This window comes from Uloborus diversus, chromosome 1 (assembly GCF_026930045.1).
Source record: "Uloborus diversus isolate 005 chromosome 1, Udiv.v.3.1, whole genome shotgun sequence".
Lineage (NCBI taxonomy): Eukaryota > Metazoa > Arthropoda > Arachnida > Araneae > Uloboridae > Uloborus > Uloborus diversus.
The window spans coordinates 59547303-59571234 of NC_072731.1; the positions used below are offsets into that span (position 1 = coordinate 59547303).

The 23932-nt window shown below is 32.6% G+C and overlaps 1 long non-coding RNA gene across 1 annotated transcript; it reads right to left on the reverse strand.

The window, feature by feature from the left end:
- Window positions 1-12492: 12492 nt before the first annotated feature.
- On the reverse strand, window positions 12493-22501 carry LOC129234592 (uncharacterized). Its single transcript, XR_008581555.1, has 2 exons — window positions 22368-22501; window positions 12493-12805 (listed from the first exon to the last, which is right to left on the reverse strand). It is a non-coding gene; the product is annotated as an uncharacterized LOC129234592 (long non-coding RNA).
- Between the last annotated feature and the right edge of the window lie 1431 nt (window positions 22502-23932).

The window sequence follows — 23932 nt, forward strand, 5'->3', positions numbered from 1 at the left end:
CTACATATATTTTTTCTTTTTTTAATTGAGCTTTTTATTTACGATGGGAACTTGATTTCTATATGCAGTAAAATTTGCTCACCCAATGTACGACATGACAAATAAAAACTTAGCAAAGAGTGCGGAAAACTCAGGTTTGAATATCCACGGTAAAATGTGTTTTACTTGAAGTTAACATTATGAATCGATTAATATAGACGCAGACAAAAATGTCATTTAATAATTTTATACCTTAAAATGTTTTGATCAGAAAAAGAACACACTGAAAAGTTAACCCAATTGCAATGCGTCCTAGGCCAATACAAAATTCTTTTTAAAATACTTGATACACTACTTCTGTGCGTACTTGATGAGAGGTTAATCTTAATGTTAAAATAAATGAATTTTTTCTATCTCATTGTATTTCTCTTTCCCTCATAAAATCCAAAACTAGTTTGAAAGTAATAGAGAGTACACTAAAATATAAGTTTTTTGTTGAACCATCATATTTTTAAAAGTATATAAGTTAATATTATTTTAAAACAAATAAGTCTTAGTATTTGACAATATACAGTAGGGGAATGCGGGGCAAAGTGAAATGGTGAAATATTTACTCTGCTTTTAGCGCCACCTATCTAGTAATATTTTAATCTTATAGTAGCAATGTAAACTATTCCAGTAAGTAAAACAAATGCCACCAAAGATTAAAGAATATGATAATACACGCAATTTTCACAAATCGATACTCATATTGTAATATTCTGCTTCAAGTCAAAAATTATTTTTGTTATCATAAACTGATAAACGTCTTATGAATAACATTTTAAATATTAATTGAGATCTCCTAATACTATGAAATATATATTTAGTTAATATTATGCTTATTCGTGCTTTAAATATTTTCTACAATCAGTCAAGTACATGCGGGGCAAAGTGGATGAGGCCAAGTGAAATAGTTTATTTTGTTTACTCGCTCATTCATTTACTATATCACTTAACTATTCATTTATTAATTCATTCATTACCATTCTTCCATCTAGCAATTCACTGTTTTATTCATTCATTCACTTATTTTCACTAGTTCATTCACTCTTTTACTTGTTCATTTATTTCCCTTCATATATTAATTAATTAATTTAATTTTCAGTTTTTTATTTCAGTACCTTTTCATTTATTCATTAAATCTTTTGTTTACTGATTCGTTTGATCAAAAATATTTTCTATCATTGAAAAGAAATATTTCATAAGTAAAATATATCATTATTCACTTCGCCCCATGCAAAAAAAAAAAAAGTGAATGTTTTCCATTTTTTTTTTTTTAGAACCGCAAATTTAATGCCAAAAATATAAAAAATACTGTTCCAATGTAAGTTTAATTATAAAATAGAATGTTCTTTCTTTATGTACTGTAATTTTCAAAATAAATTTCCAATTTGTTCATTTTGAAGAAGCTCAATGATCTTAAACATTTCACTTTGCCCAACATTCCCCTACTTAGCTAAGCACACGAATAACTGAGGAAAAAGTCAAATTGTTTCTGTTATCAAGGTTCACATATGTCATAAAATTGTAAAAAATTATCACGCCATTAAAAAACAAATGTTACGTTGAATTTTTAAATTACTTTAAATCAGCCAAAAAACTGCAGTTTAAATTTTTATTAACGCTTCAAAATTTTGATCTTGAAAATGCTTTCTTAATTTTCCGACGCAATTATATTATTGAATGGCATACAGAACTGAATGGATCAATCATAGCGACTTTTACAATGGTACTATAATACTTTAAATTATTGTTTCTATAAAACTAAAATGTGATCAAAGCAATAAATTGAAAAAAATAAATAAAGAAAAGCTTTTGAAAGAAAGAATACACAATTTTAAATAAAATATACAACTTACTCTGTATAGTTTCCAAATGAAGGCTAAGGAAAAAAATAACTTGTAGAAAGTGTAAATATGAAATTAAAATTTAAGTGAATTTTCTTCGAGTATTGTGAAATTTTCTTCCAAGACAATTTTTAAACCTTTAATCTCTCACCAATAAATATAAATTGCAACAAAGAGTTGACAATATTATACATTTATTGAACAGAAGAGAAAAAAGGAAACAATCTTAACTTCATAATCTTGGAATAGTTTGAACTTAACATATTAAAATACCGAAAAAAATATACGTTACATGTATATTTTTGTTTTTCCGTCTAAAAAAAAATCCTAGCCTGAGATACAGTAAAGAGATAAAGATAGCGTTCTGGACGCCATTTCTCATTTGCTATTTTCGACAAAATTTCTAAACTGCTTTATCTCTTTTATTCCAGAACGGTGCGGATATTCTGATGCAGGGTTTTTTTTTTTTTTTGAAAGATAATCAATTTTTCTTAAAAACTATTTAACCCATTTTGAAATATGGTTTCAGTTTGTCTTGCTGCATCCTTTTGAGAACAAAAATTGAATCAATTATTGAATTTTTTGAAAAATCGTAATTTTAAAAATGTTGTTTTTTTAGTGTTAATCAGTAGTATATTTAGTAAACATTCCTTGAAAAGGAGAGCTTCCACTTTTGAGTTTGACATGTTTTAAAAGCATTTGAATAAAATAGAGATTTTTACTAGATTTCTATCGGTACAGGTAGATTTGAAAATTCATCAGAAAGTGGCTAGAAAACACTTTTCATTCAGTTATATGTCCAGTTTCATTTTCAGTACCCATTTTATCCAAAGTTTTTTTTTTTCTTTTTTTGAAAACTGATACCACACGCGAATCTTTTCACACTATGTTAAACGGTTGCACGCGAAAAAAAGTGTTTACCGGCAAATCCCATAATATCCCAAACATACTCAATGGGGGAGAGATGTGGCGATCTGGCAGGCCACGAAAGAGTTTGAAAAACTTGCAGACAGCTAATAGTAACACGTGTCGTACATTATTTGGCATTGTCCTGCTGAAAACCAGCCGGGGGTACTGCAAAATAGGTCTTAGGATGTTGTCGACGTACCGCTGTGCAGTAAGCGTACCTCTAGCTACGACCAAAGGGGTTCAGCTATCAAAGAAAATGGCACCCTACACCATAATAACTTGTTGAGGGCCAGTGTGGCGTGCACAAGTGAAACCAGGATTCCCCCTAAGCCGTGTGTGTCTCCAAACATGTCCTCGATGATCGTCAAGACACAGTTGGAAGCTGAATTTGTCGCTAAAGACTATACGTCCCCATTCGGCATCATTTCAACCTAATCGTGCCATGCACCACTGTTATATGGCTCGGCAATGTGTGGGCGTCAGTAGCAGGTACCGTAACGGTCAGCGCTAGCTTAGATTTCGCTGTCCCAACCGTCTGTAAATTGTCATGATGGACACTAGTGCTTGGGTTGAACGTCTGATGTTTCATAGAGAAGAAGAAAGCGCTGTAGCAGTTGATCGGACAATAACTCTGTCATCACGATCTGTTGTGATCCTTGGGGGGACCGCTACCATCCTGACGCTGAACACTTATTTTTCGCCCACCCTTGTGAACATCTTCGAATCGCCGCATCGCTTCAACTCAAATGGCGAGCAATTCTCCGATTTGACCAACCGGCCTCTTTCAATCCAATGATACGACCTCTTTGAAACTCTGACAGTTGCTCGTAATGATCACTAACCATGCGGCGAGGCATTTTTAAGTTGTTGAAAGGTAATTTGAATCGCAATCAATCCGAAAGTTTTAACAACTGTTGATGAACTGCTCTTTATATACATCTGCTGGATGCGCAGTTTCGATGCGCTGACGATCAAACTATTCATTCATCGGACACCAAATTTTAATCATTTGCATATGTGGTCAAAACACTCATGCATACAAAATTTCAAAGCAATCGGATGATTGCTTCTCGATGCGTCGATTTTTTTTGTTATAGTGTGTATAATGGCAAATCTCTTACCAATTCATCGTAATCATTTTGTAATACGTTTTTTTTTCCGCATAAAGAATGTTACGGTTAGATTCACATACATACCCCGTTATCAAACTCCTGAACTCTAAATTTCCATTTTCTGAAAAAGAAAATAATTAAGTCAGTAAACGCGAGGGGGAAAAAAATCAAGAAACTAAAATCTCCATTTTAAATTATCCTACTCATTCTTTAATAGTTTTTTTTTTTTTTTTTTGTATTTGTTGGTACGAAACGGAAGAAAACTCCAAAAGTTGGAAATAAAGAAATCACAATTGAGGGGCTGACATAGGGACGAAAATAAGTCACAAATTTCGAATTTATCTTAATTTTCAGGGAAAAACCGGGTTGCGGAGTTGGAGTCGCACTGATATTAGGGAAAAGGAGTCAGCAGTCGGAAGATAAAAATTCCAAGGGTTTGAGTTAGAGTGTCATTTTTCCTCAAAGCCCGCTCCTCTGCAAGTACTTACGAAGTCGTAGTCGAACTGATTTTGAGGCAAAGGAAAATGAGCATTTCCCCTCCGACTCCGCAGTTATGTGAAAAACTTGATACTTCGCGTACTTAATTTGCTTTGAGTATAATGGTCACGGGGTCATATCTGAAAATAATTGCTCTCTGAAGTAAATAAATCCAATAACTGTCAAGAGACCAATGCATTAGTGTTTTTTTTTTTTTTTTTCTGTCGTATGCTACGTCTAGGAGTCTCAATTTAATAGTTAAAAATTACAAGCATGCAATCTGTTGCACAGTTTGGTTTATGTGCAGGATTATGAAAATGTGTTTTCCAATTTAAATATTGCAGCTATTTTTTAATACAATAAAACTCAAGCATCAGAAGCATGAGACACATGCTGCTCCTGATCCCTGGGTTAGACAGCGAACACTCTTCAGTGTTTCTGTGGTTTTCTGCTTTGCCACACTTGTGCCTCACTTTGATTAGACTAAGTAAAAAAATTTCAAACTGAGATGTCCATCATTGAAATGAAAACGCAAAGTATATAAAGCACAAATTCTCAAACAAAATTTGCTGAGAATTTGCTTTATTTGCGTTACTCTTCATTTAAATCATTTTTTAGCACATCAACCGACTTGAAAAAAGGAGGTTATGATTTCGTATTGCGGCTTTTTATGTGTGTTTTCAAATTATTCCACCACTACTGGACCGATTTGAAAAAAAAATTGTTGTTTGGAAGGGTATACTTCCCAGATGGTCCCATTGTAATTTGGTCTGGATCTGATAAGGGGTCCCGGAGAAATCCAAGAAGCTTTAAATTTCATACGTCATGGTCACGTGATGTTGCTGTGATCGGTGTATTTTCACACCTAAGGTTTTAGCTTTCTCTTAAACCATATTTAATTCTCGCAGCACATGGATGATTAATTTTCTCAACACTAGCCGCATGGTAATTTTTTTATTATAGGCGTTACTAAAGTATTTATTACTGCGTAGCAAAGCAGTAAATTCAATATATTTTGCTACTTTAATAGTTGAATCAATTACCTTAATATTTTATCTACTAATAAATAACTTTATTTAGGCACTGAAATATAAAGTTCTTCACTTAATATTCCAATTTTTTAATATATTTAGTGTTCAATTGAGGAGGAATTGAATACAAAACACCCCTCTCCCACGATTTAAATTATATTCTTTAGTAATATACATTATAACTGTGTATGATTTCTGAAGTTTGACCAATATTCTAGATTTACTATTTCATGATGCCGCCAGTTCAATTTGAAATTAAGGTTATATTAATTAGCAGGCTTCAAAAAAAGGAAGAGGTTCTGAACTCGTCGGATTTGTTTTTCCTTTGTACAATGTTCCATAAATACTCGAAGACACCTGTACCCAGGGGTGTACACAGGGAGAGGGGAGGGACACCTGTTGGCCCGGGCCCGAGCCTGGAGGGGGCCCAATATTTTTGTAACTAACGGTGAAATATAGTAGCAAACAATATGGAGAGGGGCCCGGAAAAGTCATATGTGATGGGCTCCAAAATTTCTGTGCACGTCCCTGCCTGTACCGATAAGGAAAAGTTTTTTTTTTTTTTTTTGAAACAGCATAATTCCTTGGCGGTCTAATGTTAATCAAGTTCAGGTTTGATGAAATTGAAAGAACTCTTCAAATATCATACTCAAAACTAAATCCATTTGTACTTTATTAACTTTGTATATCGTCTCACTTAGTGAACCGGTTTTTACACTTTTTTTTAGTGGTGGTTTTGTTTAGGAGTAGCCTAACTTAGGTTCTAAATCTGTGATTTACCCTATTTGTTCTTTAGGGAAAAGTTAAGGGTAAAACAATAAATTTCATGCAATTTCCCTCACAACCGATTAAATATAAAACCCATTGATAAGCAAAGGCTATAAAACACAGGTTTATACTTTCTTTACCTATAGTTAAAATACTAAAAATATATATTATTAAGAGTAATGATAATGAAAATTTTGAATTAAGGATTCTCTGAAACAAACATAAAATTCGTTCTAGAGGAATTCTTAATCTTCATCTCTAGTGGGGCCATGTGAAGAAACTTGCGACTTTTATCACGAGTTACATAACACTAATTGCGAAACATAAATTACAATTTACAATATTACAATTCTAAAATTAACAATTTTAAAATTTAAACTTAAAAAAAAATCCCTTTTAGTGACTCGTGCATTTGGTTTGGGAAAGCAAACTTTGGTAAAGTTGAACTAATGATGAAGATATTTTTTTTTTGTACAAAATTACGCATTTGAAAAAGCCTTTCTTCACTGTCGTCGGAAGTCTCCGAGACGCTCGCCGTGTTATTTACACCACTAAAAAGCAAAAAATAAATTACTTTTAAATTAAAAAAAAAACCGCTTTCAAAAAATACCCAGGAACTATAAAGCAAAAAATAACTGATTACACTTACATTCTATTTCCTACCCAAACATAGAAATAAAATTTATTTTACAATTCCAGTACAAAAATCAACTAAACTAAACACCGAATTATAAAATAAACACTGATTTAAATTACTATACGATGAAGTATTTTAAATATCTAACTAATTATATACGATCTCTTAATTTTTAATAACTTTTTGAAGTCGGGGCCTCTTATAAACTAATACCTAACGTAACTGATTAGGTTTAGTTTTAAAGACTAATTTCGCGTATAATTAAATTAGTGTTTAATTCAGGATTCGGTGGGTTGTCAGTTACGTTACGTAGTTTACAGGAGGCCCCGACTTCAAAAGGTTATTAAAAATTAAGAGATCGTATATAATTAGTTAGGTATTTAAAATAATTCATCGTATAGTAATTTAAAATTAGTGTTTATTTTATAATTCAGTGTTTAGTTGATTTTAGTACTGGAATTGTAAAATAAATTTCATTTCTATGTTTGGGTAGGAAATAGAATGTGTCATCAGTTTTTTTTGCTTTTTAGTTAATGTGTATTTTTTGAAGGCGGTTTTTTTTTATTTAAAAGTAATTTATTTCATCAGCAAGTCTGGGAAAGCTCGGTCTACTCTTATTAGTCTATGTGAAAATTCTATTCTATTCAAGAGTCACAACTGACTTCAACTGCATTTATGTCGAGGACTGCATACTAAGTGCCTTGCCTCCATTGTTTTTATATACCGATAGATGGCAGCACCATCACCGGATCGAGCAGTTAATGAGAATTTAGAACTAGTCCAAGAGCTAATAGCTACCTGGTACTAGTACCCCCAGAGGTATCGTTTCACTTGGAGGACATTGAGACCACGAGCATATTTAACGTCGCCCAGTCCCCTTTAATGACGACGGTGGGTCTTCGACCAGCAAGGATCGAACCCGAGGCCCTCCGGCCCCGAATCCAATGCCTTACCGATCAGGCTACCACGGCCCTCCTATGTGAAAATCGCGATGATTGAAACTTTTTAACTGTTGCCATTTTGTGTTTGTTAACAAATAATTTTTATTTTAAGCATGGTTTTTAAAATAATTTTCATTCTTTGCTTTTCTTTTGAGATAAATCTGGCATTTGGATAGTCGTCAAGTTTTAGCTTGTGTAATTTTGTTTTTGTTGGAAATATTGCTTCCTCATCAAGCATGGGGAGGGATCAGAATTATAAGATATAGAAGAAAGTTTTGTGATAGCCACAACATACTAATTTTCTTGGTCGTGGTTGAAAGTCTGTTATATTCAAGTCTATTTTGATCTCTAACACGTTGTATTTTTTTTTTTTTTTTTTTCGCGATTCAGTGGATTAAGTTTTATGACGTATAATTGACGGGCTTTTTTAGTTTTGGGAAAAAATTTGATTGACGACGTCTCAGAGCTCGCGTAATGAGTTATACACCCTTCTTATATAGCTGTGATTGACTTAAGTTCACGCATTTTTGCTAAAGGTCAAGCATATGTAGTTTTGATCTGAGTTAGATCCCTACAGTGTTTAATAATCAGTAGCTTAGATCACCGAAAAATACTTAATCCTCACAATATACACTGTCTCGATGAAATGACAAGATTGCGAAACTTACCGTCGTATAATTATAATAACTAAGTCGATAAAAATTAACTTAACAGTTAAAAAATATTTTTTTTAAAAAACGAAAACCAGACTGCGTAAAAACAAAAAAAAAAAGATTTAGTTGAGCAGTAATACTTGCTAACATTCTAAATTACTTATTAGGGCTTACTTTCTTTTTAGTGTTTTTCGTTTTTACACAGTCTGGTTTTTTGTTTTTTATAATTATTTTTTTTATCCCTATCCTTCAAGAAAAAAGTAGAGGTTTCACCGTTATGAATTTTAAACTGTTTCTTGCTTTTAGTTATGCAAGTTTTACATCTTTCGGAGTCGGAAATCCTTTTTTAAATAATGTTAAAAACAACTTTATAACATCAGTTGTGACGACAAAGTGAATTAGAATCTGCTTTCTGTGCCAAATAAGGCGCAGAGAAATTTCTAGTCGTTTACATTGAAGATAAATAAAACTAAATACTTAGTTTTCAATTTAATTTAAGAGGTTTGTTTATAGAGTTTCTAGCATATGTAGTACTGAGTAAAATAGGTCAATGTGAAAAAATATAAATAAAAGCATTAAGAAAATGAACATCCAGCATCCATTTGAACCTTTATGTCTGGATTTAAGTTATTCTTTTCGCAATCACGAATTGCGATTGAATTTTACTCATTAAATTTCGTATTCCTTCCAACAAAAGGCAACGGAAATGGCAAAGAGATTTGCACCCGTCATATGTCGGGTGATTTTGTAAAATGGGTAATACGAGGCATAGAAATTGTGATTAGGATGCGGTAATCAAGATTTTAAGATCGATATGCACCAATGCACTTATCATAAAGATTATCTTCAGCGTTATTTATTTTTATTTCTTATCAATCTTAAATTAAGGGAAATAGTCTGGAAATTTTGCATTTGTATGAAGTTTTGCTGCTTAAGTTCATCTATATAGGGTTTTATCATTTCTTGAAAAAACGTAATTTTACACAAAAAATCTTGAATGTTTAAGTCTGCTTGAGTTAAACTCGGAAAAAAGGAATAAAATCAAACCGCAGACTAATTGAAACTATGGCGACGAAAATTTCTAAAATTAAAAAACTGTCGTCATGACATTCTGAAAAATCAGAGCAACTTTGCTCAAATAAGGTTAACAAGCGTTTAAAAAAAGAAAAATCTCTGCAAACCGCTGTATCAAGGCTATCAATACAAGCCGCTTCCCCTTGGTGCATGCAGTCAAGTGCTCATGCTTGAGACACTACACTGTTAAAACCAGGGGTTCCAGACGAGAGAATATATTCCCCCTAAGGTGAAGGCATGGTACCAAAGGGTGCCATACTAGCTAGAAAACGCAGCAGGGGTGCGAAAACAGCAGGCAATCGCAGAATGAATCGTTACGCATGCGCGTTGACTTCGACATTCATTCAACCACTTCAATATGGCGGACGCAGGATAAGTAGCTCGATGTTACGTTCACATTGAATTAAGTAAAATATTGGATTAAAACTCTTCTAGGATTAAAAGTTTCGAGGATTCAACTCCAAAATATCAAGTACAGCTTTTGATCACTTTGTAGCTTTCAGGGCTTTCAAACATAGTTAAGTGTTTTTAAAAGTACGTTTACTGCTTTTTATTGTTTAACGGTTACTGTAGTGCTATTTCCAACATTCAAACTGATACTAAAAATATCTATCATTATTTTCTTGAGTACTCGATAAGCAACGTTTAACCGCCACATTATTGACCAGCAGTAAGATAATCAACAAGCGAGATGAAATAATGAAAAAAAAAAAATGATTCTTGTTCTTCGTAGATTATAAAACAGAATAGCAAGCGGGGAAAAATGAACTAAAAAATAAAACTCGTTCCGTCTACTTTTTTTTTTCATTCAAGTGTTTGAATCATTTCCTGTTAGCGGTTATCTAATTGGTGTTATTTTGTGAAGCCGATAATATAGCGTTAGAAATTTCTTTTGCTTTTTAAAAGTGGCGAAAAACTTCTAGTCTTTAAATTTAAATATATTTGTGACAGCTCTTTGATACCAAGTAAAGGGGGTAGATATTTGTTTTATTTATTTTTAATATTACTGAAAAAAAAATCAATACGCAGAATTTTTTGACACGTTTTTAACGGCCCCAGAGTTGTTATTTTCATTATTATTTATTTTATTAATTTAAAGAAAAGGATAAAAAATTTCACTGGTCCGCAATTCTTTTCATTTGCTTTTACCTGTCGTGGGTCAAAAGATGAGAAACACTGAGTTAGAGCACGATCAGATGAATTAAAGCAACGCTTCTTAACTATGTTGAAAACTCTGAAATATGATCAAATGCTGTAATTACAAGTTTTAATCTTTTCCAGTGCTTAATTCAATGCGAAAAATGTCCAAAACGTAGAATGTCATGAATCAAAACTAGATATATGTAAAAAAAAAGAACTATACAACTGTATTCAAAAACACACACAATACGGAAGAGGGGGGGGAGTAGGATCTACAGTAGAAATCAGTAAGGGTGCCATTTTTCTCTCAGGTCCTTTCTGGTCACCCCAGCTGCCTATCTTTTAGAAGGTGCCTGTTTTTCACCCAAATAAGAGGTGCCATTTCGACTCCATATTGGGTGTCGCTGGTGAACAAGCTTTTCACTCCTGAAAGGTGCCAAACGCAACCTGTAGTTTTAACGGTGTACCCTAACTTGGGACATTTTGCCCGAATCTCGTTTTGAGGGCTGGTAAATCCGTGGGTATTTCACTAGTAAGAAATAACTTTATTCATTCCGTAATACCACTTATCTTTTGAGGTCGTGGGAGTTACACTTTGATGCATTAGTTGTATGGGTTCGTTTAATAATCGATCTTGAAAGTTTCGAAATATTGAATTTTTGGAAATAACTTTGGTTACCAACCCCAACTGAGCAGCATTAGTTTGAATTTGTTTCACATTTCATCTCGGCTAGGTTCCTGTGCCTTATTTGGGAAAATTCATTTCCACTTAACTAATTCAGTTACACTAATTTATTCATAAATTAGTGTAATTGCAAATACGCTCCAAACTTGGGACAGTGTTCCAAGTTAGGGTACTAAAGCATGAAAATTGTCTTTATGGAATATTGAGGTAATGAAACCGATAATTGTTTTAAGAAAAAAAGCCTAATCTACAATTTGCTTTCAATTAATATTCCGACTAATTAATGTGTCCTACGATAACAGGACAGAAAAGCTGCCATCTCGGTGTTAAAAAAGGTGGAATATATTTATGAGCAAAGGAAGTTTTGCCAAAATATTACATGTGTTCAAAAAAATGAGATTCATTTTTATTAGTTTATTTTTAAAGGGACATATTTAAGCGTTTATACCTTTTCCTGTGGTAAAGTACTAAAGTACATCCTAAAAGAATACTTCGTTTGAATGGAAAGCATACCAACAATATGTTGGTGAATGTCATATTACTAAAGGACTGTTCGAAACTCCCAAGTATGAGAAATTGACCAAGAAACTGAAATTTAGTTGCAATGTTTAGGTTTTGCAACCCTTTTCATATATCTTCAAACTCTTTATGCTAAATAAAGGCAAAACTGTTAAACATTACCGAAGAAAGAATTTAGCAGTAAGTTACCACCCCTAAGCAAGGACTAAGGCTTTTGTAGATATCTTTATAAAATTCAAACAATAGAAGTAATTTACCCGATATATCACAATTTAGTGTTATTAAAAGTAAGAGAATAAACGAAAACATTACTGAATCCTAAAATACATTTGAGGGATAATCTATTTTTCTTATCGACTGTTTAGAGAAGCATTTCAAGGAAAAAGTCTTGCCGACCTCTATTCCGTAGGCTAAGTGCTATATAGCATTTATTCCCACAAAACTGATCAAGTTGACCTGGGAGCTCGACAGCGGAATTTTCATTCCCCCCCCCCAAAAAAAAAAATCTTGGAAATGTATTTTTTGTACAAAACTTTTCATTTTCTATTCATTCTAATCACTATACACAAAATACTTTGGCTTAATCAAATAGCCAAACTAAAAGAGGTTTCTTTTTAGTATGATTATTTCGCTTACGGCGCGAGTGCTGGAGGGTTAAAAGAAATTCAAAAATCAATATGGTCAAATATTTTTATTTGTCATTTAAAAACTATTAAAATCCTGTTTAAAATCAGTAAACACTGCGTGTGGCTAAAATGCCATGTGTTCTGCCTGGATCGAATTACAGGGATTGAACAAATGTTTATACTTGAACTGCTGGCGCTAACTGGCCTCTATTGAAATCAGCGACTCCACAAAGGAATCCAATCACTAAAATGATGCACATGATTTGGGCATTCGTTGCGTAGAACATAATAGCACATCCAATAAGAAAAGCAACTCCAAATCCCAGTAAGTAAATTCCTAGTTTTTGTGCAGCAGTCAATGCCATCTAAAAAGTGAAAAAAAAAACTATTACAGTTAGAAGATATAAAAACACTTCATTTTTCATTAAAGCAATGTGATAACTTAATCAAAAAAGGACCTTGAATGATTTTTTCTTGAATTAAAATATTTTTAGTTCGATACACTAATGGGTGCATAAAAACATTGGGAAAATTTGGTTCTTATTGGGTATATTCAATTTGTTCTTATTTCTTTCGAATGAAGAATATGTATTTATGAAGTTGCAAAAAGGAAATTGTAGACAATCGTCGGCGGTAATTTGAGAAGTTTGGAAAACAAGAAGTTTGCAAAATTTTAGTCTTGAAGACGTGATTTTAGACGTCTCGAGTAGTGTTAAGAGAAATAACGAGTTTAGTGGCTATCCCTTGATAATGCTTCGATATTTGGGTATCAAAAAGCTCAGTTTGTGACGACCTTCCATTATGTTTGGGGAGGGTGTTTCAAAACACTCCCACGGTATCGTTACAAAACGATAATTCTAAAACTTAATTTTAGAATACCTCTTTTAATGGAAAAGGAAAGGAATAATTTCGGGAGCCTCCTTGGCATAATCTCGACATTTGTTGTGTTAGATAAAATACTGTGACAGTCCTCCCTCCTCCTTTTCCAGTAGGAATGCATCAGATGCGCAGTAAGAAGCCAGTTAAAAAATCAACTGCCCCCTCCTTGAAAACTTCAAGGATTCGCCCTTGAGTTTCAGGCTCAATAACTCTGCGAGTCTAAATTTGAGACAGCTGTGGTTAGTTTGTGTTGTAGCTTTAGCTTCAGGTTATAAACACAAGAAATCTAACTAACTATACAAATGTATTCTGGGTTTATAATTTGAAAAAAAAAAAAAAGGTTCAGAACTATGTAAGCTATGAGTCTGTACTTCTGAGAGCTGTAATTATACTCTACATGGTGTAGTTTTGGACGCGGGACAGAAACCCATAATATAATCACTTTGCTAAATAGGTCGCAAAGTATATGTAATTTTAAAATGAATGTTTTTCAATCTTTTGTACCCAGTCAGTTGAAATCGGTTTTTTCTCAACATACCACGGTTTCTTGGAAAGCTTATTTTATGTAACATACTTAAACCCAAGTACAGTGAAACCTGGGTAAGTTTACCACTTGCGGTGCAGTACTTTGGTGGTCAACTTAGACAGGTGGTCAACTTATAAAGGGTAGTAATGCTGATTTTGTTTTTTTTTGATCATTTCTTGCATCATGTATTCATTTGACTAATTCACACTTACTTTTTTTGTTCAACTCACTCATTGTTTAACATTATTTTGAAACAATTAAAAATGTTATTCAAATATTTTTGTTCCCCCCTTGTTTTTTACTATATTAGACAATGTAGTTTTAGAAATTTCATATATGTCAGCTAATTTTCTCTTGCTTTCCCCCTTTTCAGTTAATTTTAATATTTCATGCTTTTTTATCAACCTCAAGTTAAACTAGTTTTCTTTTTGAACCCATTTTACCGTAATACTTATAACACAAAGAGCAAGAAGATGGACTCTCCTGGTTTATAAAGGCAGTTGAAAATGAAAATGTTTTATCTCTTAATCCTTTGCACCAGAAATAAATAACTTTACTGTTAAGCATAATTGCCACAAAATATTGCAACTGGAAGAAAAGATTTAGCACTTTTCTACTGACACCTGTTTTCATTGAACGGAGTATAAAAGGCTATATCTAAAATATAAAAACAAAAGAAAATCAGCTTTAAACACTATGCCATGCTTGAAAATGTTCGACAGGGAAATTCGGAGCAAGATAACTTTTTTGCGGAGCTAAGCTATTTTTGCGGAGCAGTTGGCAACTATACATTAAAGTATTAAAGTTATTCATGCAAAGCTATAAAAAATAAAATAATTTGCTTGATTAAGTTTTAAAAAATACCAAGTGGTCAACTTACAAAGGGTTTTTCACAATACTCCAAACCAAATTCGGTGTACATTAGTGGTCAAGATAGAGAGGTTTTCCTTCATTATATAAGATGAGACTAATTCCGTTCCTGACAAAAGCGGTCAACATAGGCAGGTGGTCAACTTTACAGGTTTTACTGTATGCGATATATTACTCCCGACTAGTCGGCTATTTAATGCTGATCTAAATTATGAAAACTAAAAACCTACAACTACTCACTCAATATCACTTGCTAACTCTCTGGAATTTATTCCTTTATCAGTTACGTACACAATGTCATTGAGCATTGCTCAAGCTGGTACTTGTCTACTATCGATTAGATGAGTCTGTAACCATACGAGTGTATTAAAGGAAACTAATTCATCCATCAGTTGTTAGATGTAGAAGCCTTTGCTCCAAGTTTTAATCTGGTTATAAAACTGAATGCTTACATTGCAATAAAATCTAAACAATTAGTCCTTTTCCTTTTTTAGAAACATTTCAGAATGCTAGAAGCATACTATCGAATCAAATGAACTAAGAGCATGTTTAATCGATCTTCCTTTACTGAATACTCACTAACTAGTACAGTGCACTACAGCAATTGTATGGTTAGAAGTTGAGCAATTTTGTCCCGCTACAGGATCTGAAGGAGTCTCCTAATAAGTGTTACATTTTATACACATCGCAACCAGGTAAAGAAAATGACAATTAAAAATGTGAGAAAATTTGTTTTATTCAACAGGTTAGCTTTAAGAGATTTAGTTCAAATACAATACGTGCAAAAAAATTTGCAATTTCTAGTTCTGTCGTCAAAATTAACAATGCATACAGTCAAGTGGGGACAGTTTTGTACCGTTACCTTTAGTAGCATAATGATATGTTTTTCTTTCGAACGAAGTATTCTATCTTTAGGATGTGCCTTAGTACTTCACTTTAGGACAAGGTATAGATAAGTACCTTTCAAAATAAAACAAGCTTTCATAGTCTCAAGTTAAGGAACCACCGCCCTAACTTTGGACACTTAATATTTTGATTTTTCTTTCATTTATGCAGCAATTTTAGTTTGGGACATCAGTCATCATTTTAAAGAAATTTATTTTACAACTAAATAAAGAAAATGTCATTTGATAGAAATATAATTTTAAAGGTTCAAGAATTTCAGACTGTATACTTGCCTCTAAAAATATTGAATGTCTCCCCAGTCTTCTTAATTCGTTTAAATGCAATGTTTCCACGTTCCCCTCTATTTGGAAGCATAAAATCAGTTACTGAACCCAAATAGTTCTTAATGCAGCTAATTTTTAGCTCCCATGTTCCTCATTCATTTTCATTTCTTCATGAAATTCAAATAAATTAGCCTCATCTACACTTTGAGACTTTCATTACACTGTAAAAAAAATCCGGAAACGTTTCTGAGTATATCGTGCAGCTGTGGTTCATGAAAGTTTCAAAAACGTTTCTGAGTATTTCGGAATCCTCTTTCTGTAATGTCCAGAAACGTGTCTGAGTATTTCGGAATCCTCTTTCTGTAATTTTCAGAAACGTTTCTGAGTATTTCGAAATCCTCTTTCCGTAATTTCCAGAAATGTTTCTGAGTATTCTGTGCAGCTGTGGTTCATGAAAGTTTCGAAAACGTTTCCGAGTATTTCGGAATTCTCCAAACAATTTTCAAAAACGTTTCCGAGAATTTCGGAATCCTTTTTCCGTTATTTTTTCTAAAATATAATTCTTTATTATAGTATTGCATACCATATCAGTTTCAATTCTTTCATATCTAAGAGCAATGATACAAGCAATTTTAGAATCATTCGTGGATTTTTTTTTTTTTTTTTTTTGGAATTTCTAATGACAAATAGCATGGTTAACAGCATAACATATGCACAGTTATAAATTTTTGAAAAATTATGAAATAATCTAGTAGTTTCATTCCTAATCACAAAATCGTCGGGGAATTGGAGTGGGGGTACCTTCTGAAAAGTGGGGATTGTTTGTTAAACAATCTTAAACTTCAGTTTTTCTCTCAATATTTTCAAGACAAAACTATCAACATATTGTATTTTTAATGCAGAACTTAAAAACATATCTTGTATCAAACTTGATAGCTTTTATCTTCGGATAAAATTTGACAGGACTTACCTACCCTTCGCGTTCCTAAATTCGTTCACCTCAAGTCAATTTCTCTGACGAACAAAGTGTACCGAAAAGTACCAACAGAGAAATTGATGAATTTAAATATGACACCAAGTCCCCCTGCTGGAACCATTCGGGTTGATTCTTCTGTTCTTGCCCTTTTCCATCTCATCACAAATATAAATACTTATTCAAAATAGGTTACTGATTTTATTTTTACGGTGTGCGCAAAATGCATTATATATTTTATTTATTAAAACATTGAACTCTATTACATGATTATTCCATTTCATATATACAAGAATACCCCCCCCCCACCATAAGAGTGATGGTGCACCCATAAAATGCTATGAAGCGCCCCCCCCCCTTGAAAAAGCAACATCATATACATTATAAATCAAAGTATATAAATTATAAGTCAAATACTTTAATATGGTGTAAAAATACAAAATTATTTTATTTTATTTATTTATTTATTTTTTTTTTTTTTGCTTTTGGTAAAATTGAGGCTCGTAAAACGAAAAAAATGAAGACACTTTTAAATACATATATGAATCTATTTGTTAAAGAAATTAATACACATTTAACTAATTTAAAGCGTTTCGCTAATGCAAATATTTAAAGAGATATCGTCATTTAGATAATACTGAAGCACTATGTTCCTAATTACAAGAGATAGTTTTTTTTTTTTACTTCATGGGGCATTCCAAGGTATTTTTGACATTTATATAAAGTCCGTAACGTGACCTTTTTTGCCATAACTTTTTAATTTACTGTTTGATTAGCATATTATTTTATTTTGATCTTTTCCTACCAACACACCAGCTCAAATTAAAATAATTTGCAAATCTAACGGTAAATTAAAAAGTTATGGCAAAAAAAGGTCACGTTACCGACTCTACATAATGTCCAAAATACCGTTTAATGCCCCTCATACAATCTAGCTACACTGTTTACAAGAGAATGAAAACATGCAACCTTAAAGGCGAACTATCAAACCTGACAATTTGCATATTATAACATTTAATTCATAATGCTTGATACATAAATGTTCAGCCAAATATTAACTGAGATTGACCTATAAAAACAAAGTACACAATAACACTTATTTAAATTTTTTTATAATCTTCAATTCATAAATTTTACAGAATAAAACTAGACACACTTGCACTTTAAATATGTGTTCTATATAATGTAAAATATTTTCAAATTGCAATAGTTCACAACAAAAAAATAATACTTAAGAAAATAGTTTTTTTTTTAACGAGATTTATATGAACTAAATCTCTTTAAAGTAATAGAGTTGCAAAGCGACTTACCTATTCGTCGGTGGTGGTCTTTTGCAGGCTTTGGTCACCAAAAAGGTGATTTTTATGACAGAATAAAATTCTGCCAACAAAAATTACCCATTTGGTGTAGAAAGAAGAAAAGTATCCAAGAAAAAAGTGAATTACCTACACAAGTTATGCGACGCAATGAATTTAGATGGCGTCCTCTCGGCAGTTATTTGGTTTTAAATTTCAGTTTGTATTCCTTCCGCGAGCATGCGTCGAGAATTTGCACTTCGTACTTAAAAATAAGTGACATAGCTTCAAATTCAATCTCATGACGATACATATGCAAGAAAATATAAGACTTTAAAATTATCTTCTGTGAATTCATGCGAGGAACAAAACTTCTACTAATCCCCTTGATGAGTGTTACTTCGCATACATGAGTCAGCACTTGTTTTCATTGCGTGCTTTCGAAAGTTTCAGTTTAGTTTTGCTGCTGGACTATAAAATTGCCGTGAGAGCTGCGCATGCGTCGACTCTTACTTTCTTGCTAAACGGGAAACGTTTTTGATTATAGCAGAAAACTGCGGAGGGCGTACGAATCTGTGTATTACGGAAAACTTTTTTGTATATTCAGAGAGTTTTCCGAGATTTTTTACAGTGTAGTATAAGTAACATGTGATATTTTGGAAAAACTTTTGCTCATCAAAAGATGAGCAATTTTTTTAACAATTACAACTTTTCTGTCCTATTATGGTAGGACATTCATTGCCATCAGAATAATCATTTTGATGAAAATTGTATTTATACTTTTCTTAATACAATTATGCACAATTTCGTCAATTTTCCTCATACATACTTTTTATACCTTAGTATAAAAAGTGAGTTGGAACGATGCCCCAAGTTATGTGCAATGTCTCAAACTAATAAAGAAATAAGTTAAACTGAATTAGTTAAGTGGAAATGAAAGTCCTCAAATAAGACACAGGTACATAGCCGATATGAAATGCGCAACAACTTCAATCTAATGCTGCCGAGTTAGCGTAGGTAACCAAACTTATCTTCATGCTTAAGAGTCATTATTTTGAAATTCAGACAAAAACGGAAATTTTGGCAGTGACCATTTGATTTTCCTAATTTTTTTATATGTCAAAGTAGGTCATAAGAAGTGAACATTCTGAAATTTTTAGCCTTCCAAAAATTCTCTTTCGCTCGTTAAAAATTCCCAAAGTTTGAGGTTTTGCAGCGCTTTTAGAAAAATTCTATAAATCTCATTTCAGTGCGCTATAGCTCTTTACAGAAACACCACCTCACGGTTATGTTTATATTTATTGGTTGTACTGTATCTAGTGATGGTGACTTCATAGTTATTTTGGTTGGGGATTGTTGCTTTCTTCAGATAAGGGATCGCAAAGTATGGATTTTATCCGTTTTCGCGCAAGTTTAACCTGCGTTATTTCCCCCAAAAAAACTGACATATACTGAAAGTTTATACTATAAAGAGAGTAAATAGCACAAAATTTGTTTAAGGTTTAATTTTTTTAGGAGAAAAATGCCCTGATATTTTTCAAAAATTCTGCTTTTTTGATCGCAATTAACTCAAAACAGCATCACTAGGAAAAAAACCTTTTATATATTATGGTACCTGACTATGTGTAAATCAGGAAAAAATAAACAGCATAGGATCTCTTGTTTTCTAGAGAATTTTTTGTAGCTCGTTTTATGCTTTTTCTCGTGCGTAAAACTTGTGTCCTGTTTTGAGTTAATTGTGATCAAAAAAGCACAATTTTTGAAAATTTGAAAAATATCAGGGCATTTTTCTCCTAAAAAAAATTAAACCTCAAATTTTGTGCTATTTACTCTCTTTATAGTATAAACTTTCAGTATATGTTGAATTTTTTTCGGGGGACGGCTTTTGGGGGGAAATAACGCAGGTTCAACTTGCGCGAAAACGGATAAAATCCATACTTTGCGACCCCTTATCTGAAGAAAGCAACAACCCTCTACCAAAATAACTATGAAGTCATCACTAGATACAGTACAACCAATAAATAGAAACATAACCGTGGGGTGGAGTTTCTGTAGAGAGCTATAGCGCACTGAAATGCGACTTATAGAATTTTTCTAAAAAAGCACTGCAAAACCTCAAAATTTGGAAATTTTTAAGGAGCGAAAAAATTTGTGGAAGACTAAAAATTTCAGAATGTTTACTTCTCATGACCTACTTTGACATATAAAAAATTAGAAAAATCAAAAATGGTCACTGCCACACCTTGTCTGAACTTAAATAATGGCTCTTAAAAATAGCACACTTTTTCGAATTTTCAAAATCACTTGAATTAAACCATAAACCTGATGCATCAAAGTTTAACTCCCATAGCCTTAAAAGATAACTATTCATTTATTCTGTAACACCATTTCTTACTAGTGAAATACTGACAAGTGTACTAGCCCCCAAAACTAAATGCGGCAAAACGTCCCAAGTTTGGGCAGTGTCCCAAGTATGGGCACTTGACTGTACTCAGAGTTCGAAAGTGTTTCTTCAAATTATAAAATTTGGTGTGTTACTCTTGTTTCTATCGTTTACACGCCAACTCGCACGAGATATGTAAATTAACTTTGTTCGAGCTTTGTGCTATGATAGAATATTAAATCTTAAATTAAATTAATACTCTTTCTTCAAAATTTATAGTTTTATAACTTTTCTTCCCGGGGTGAGATATGAGTGCGAATCGTTATGCTTCTTGAATGCTGCAAAGGATTAATTTAAGAGACTCGACGAGTAGATAACTGCTTTCAGATGGCCCTAAATAAAGATGAATTTTAAATTGCTCTATAGAAAAAGGGATTAGTGTAATCTACTAAAAGATTACAAAATAAAAATTAATATTGGCAGACCTACTATAAGACTTATGAGACTGAGTAAAGAAAGTAAAAGTCTTGTTAAAGAAATATTTTAAATGCAAAGGCTAAGTGATAAACATATGGAGGGTTGAAAGAGTATATCTATAACACATAAATTTAAACTCGCCAAGATGACTTATCAGTTTGGTTCTGACGTAGGAGTAATTGCCTTTGAAATATTACTCAATTTTACCTGTGCTTATTAAGTTTTTCCGTTTTGACACGCTATACATAACAATAGAGTTTTTATGTTTTAAAGGTGCTTAAAATAACACCTGCTAGTTACGCACCGTTTAAGTCTAGGTTAAATGAAAGGTGGCATTTCGTTTATGCAGAATATTACCGTTTCTGGGGGGGGGGGGCACCGGAAGGAATCTTCTCGTACTTTTTCAGATTTTTAATGTCGGTATATTGCAATCCGGAAGGGAGGTGTTAACTCAAAAATCATTTGGAGGAAATAGGAGTTTATCAATTTTTTTAAAACTATTCAGGTTGAAATATTACAATACGCACAAAAGTTATGCGATATTAACTGTTCAGTCTTGTCTAAATTAATAATGCATACTTCAAGCTTGAAACATTCTTTAAAATTCTAAATTTCTAGTGATTTGTCACTATTGATCCTATAGTTTTTACGTCACTACGCATCGGTTATCTAAGCTAACCGTCTGGGAATTAGTGGCAAGAAAGAGTATTTTAAACAAATTACAAGTATTTTCTTCCCCAAATTTCGAGTTGCATCTCTTTTTCCTAGGATGCAGTACATTAATGAAAAGACAATTCCCCCAGTATTACGGTTTGATTTTAGAAAATCCGCCTTTTTGTTTCCACCCTATAGTATGTCCAGGTTTTCGACACGATACATCTTTAAAATAAAAATATCAATACAAATTACATTAAAGAAAAAGTTAACTGGACATCAACGAAATGGTAATACGCAATACTCGAAGTCGGTTTTGGCCACTGAACAGCCAAAAACCATAAACATAGTTCGAAATATTTTTTTAAAAACAGTTTGCTTTATTTATGTTAATTTAACAGACTGCCACGAAAAATATCAAATGAAAAATTAATGTAATAACAAAATTTGAACTTTGAATACTTTTGTGCACGATAATAACTTTGCATTTTTAAAACCCCGAAATATCAGCATTCTCATCTTAGAATAAAATTTTCTTTCAGAGTATTAAGAACTCGAGCGTACAACGAAAAACGATTCCAGTTCGAAAGAATATTTCAAAGTAAACTTTAAACTAAAAATTAAGACACTTAAGTTTAAAAATAGCAATAGCGTCCTGCCTATTATTACCGTTCTTAATACTGAAAATAAGGAGCACTTACCTTGCGCCTTCAATCTTAACACGTCGGTATTTCACCTGAATAAAAACAAACGCAGAGTAAATCTATCAGTCCAATTCAGACCTTATATTAAACTGAGTGTTCTTGGATGCGCACTAAGATTATGGGTTACAGCGGAACTGCGCATTACTTTGAATAAAATTGCTGAATTCAACGTTTTATTTTATTTTATTATCACAGGCAAAGCGCTATGGACAGAGCTGAGTCCTCTCTGTTTTTTACTAAAAAGAAAAGAAAAAAAACATACACATGGCATGAACTGATAACCGCCTCTATTTTGAAGTTGGCTAAGAAGTATCGTAAAACAAAGGTTGCGTTCGACGAAACTCACCGGTCGACCGGTAAGTAACCGGTTACAAACCGCAGCGTTCTATCATCTATCGGTTACCTCACCGGTTACCATTTTAAGCTGTTCATTGGTGGATTGGAGCACATGATCATTAGTTGTTACGTGATTAACTAACCGGTCGCTCCCGGTCGTGCTCGTCGAACGCAACCAAATTGTGAAATTATGTCTGTGTCAGGCTTTTTTTTTTGTAATTGATCTTTTAAAGTAAAATTTCACACATATTGCCTATTGAAGGGAAGAAAGACCCCTCATTATTCTGCCATTTGAAAGAACTTTTTTTTGAATCAGATTAAGCTAATTCCACTTTTCTCGATTAATTAGATTGAGAGATATAAAGGTTTCTATTTCAGCGAAAGTCCTAAGGCAAAACTCAATTCAAGCCCGTAGCTAAAGAACAAAATGTTACTGAAAACTACGAATTTGAAAACAACTTTTTTTTTTTTCATTTTAATGTAATTTTTAGTTTTATTTAATGGTTTGCTTTATTTTAAAGTGAAACATTACATTTTAAACTAGCAGTACACTCACGGCGATGCCCGTGCAAAGAATCTGAAGAAAGTCCGTTGAAAAAAAAAAAAAAAAAAAACATGTCCCCCCTTCCTTTTCATGTGCAATGATCATTTTTCTTCAACTAAAATGTGTACACACCATTTCAAAAAAAACCTATTAATGTCTCTTTGTAATTTAAAACTATTCGCCAAAACACATAAAAATATTAACAGTACCTTTAAAAATTCAGAAAATTTTTCAACTGTGTAGTTCATCGCTTAAAGAGCCAAGCAACCACGCTACCGTAACCCTGCCCTTTAGCATATGAAGCGGGTTTTTTTCTGCAATTTAAAATGTTTCGATAAATAAACCCTACTACAGTAAAAACGTTATAAAGAGCGATCACAATTGAATAATACGACAAATCAATTTATTTCCTTAGATAAGTAATTATCTTCAACTACACTATATGACCAAAAGTATTGGGACACTTTCAAAAATTCACATTTTTAAGGATTTCTCAGGAAATAAAAGACCAATTGCTTTGTAACTTTTGTCACATAAGAAGTATGATCCAGTTGTCATTTTCCAATCAAAGTTATATCACCTTCTCGTTTCGGAGATCAGTCCACAAATTGAGGAAAACAAAAAGGGTTTTTGATCATCATTCAAGGTAAATAGCCAAGAATAAGCTGCAAATTTCAGAACA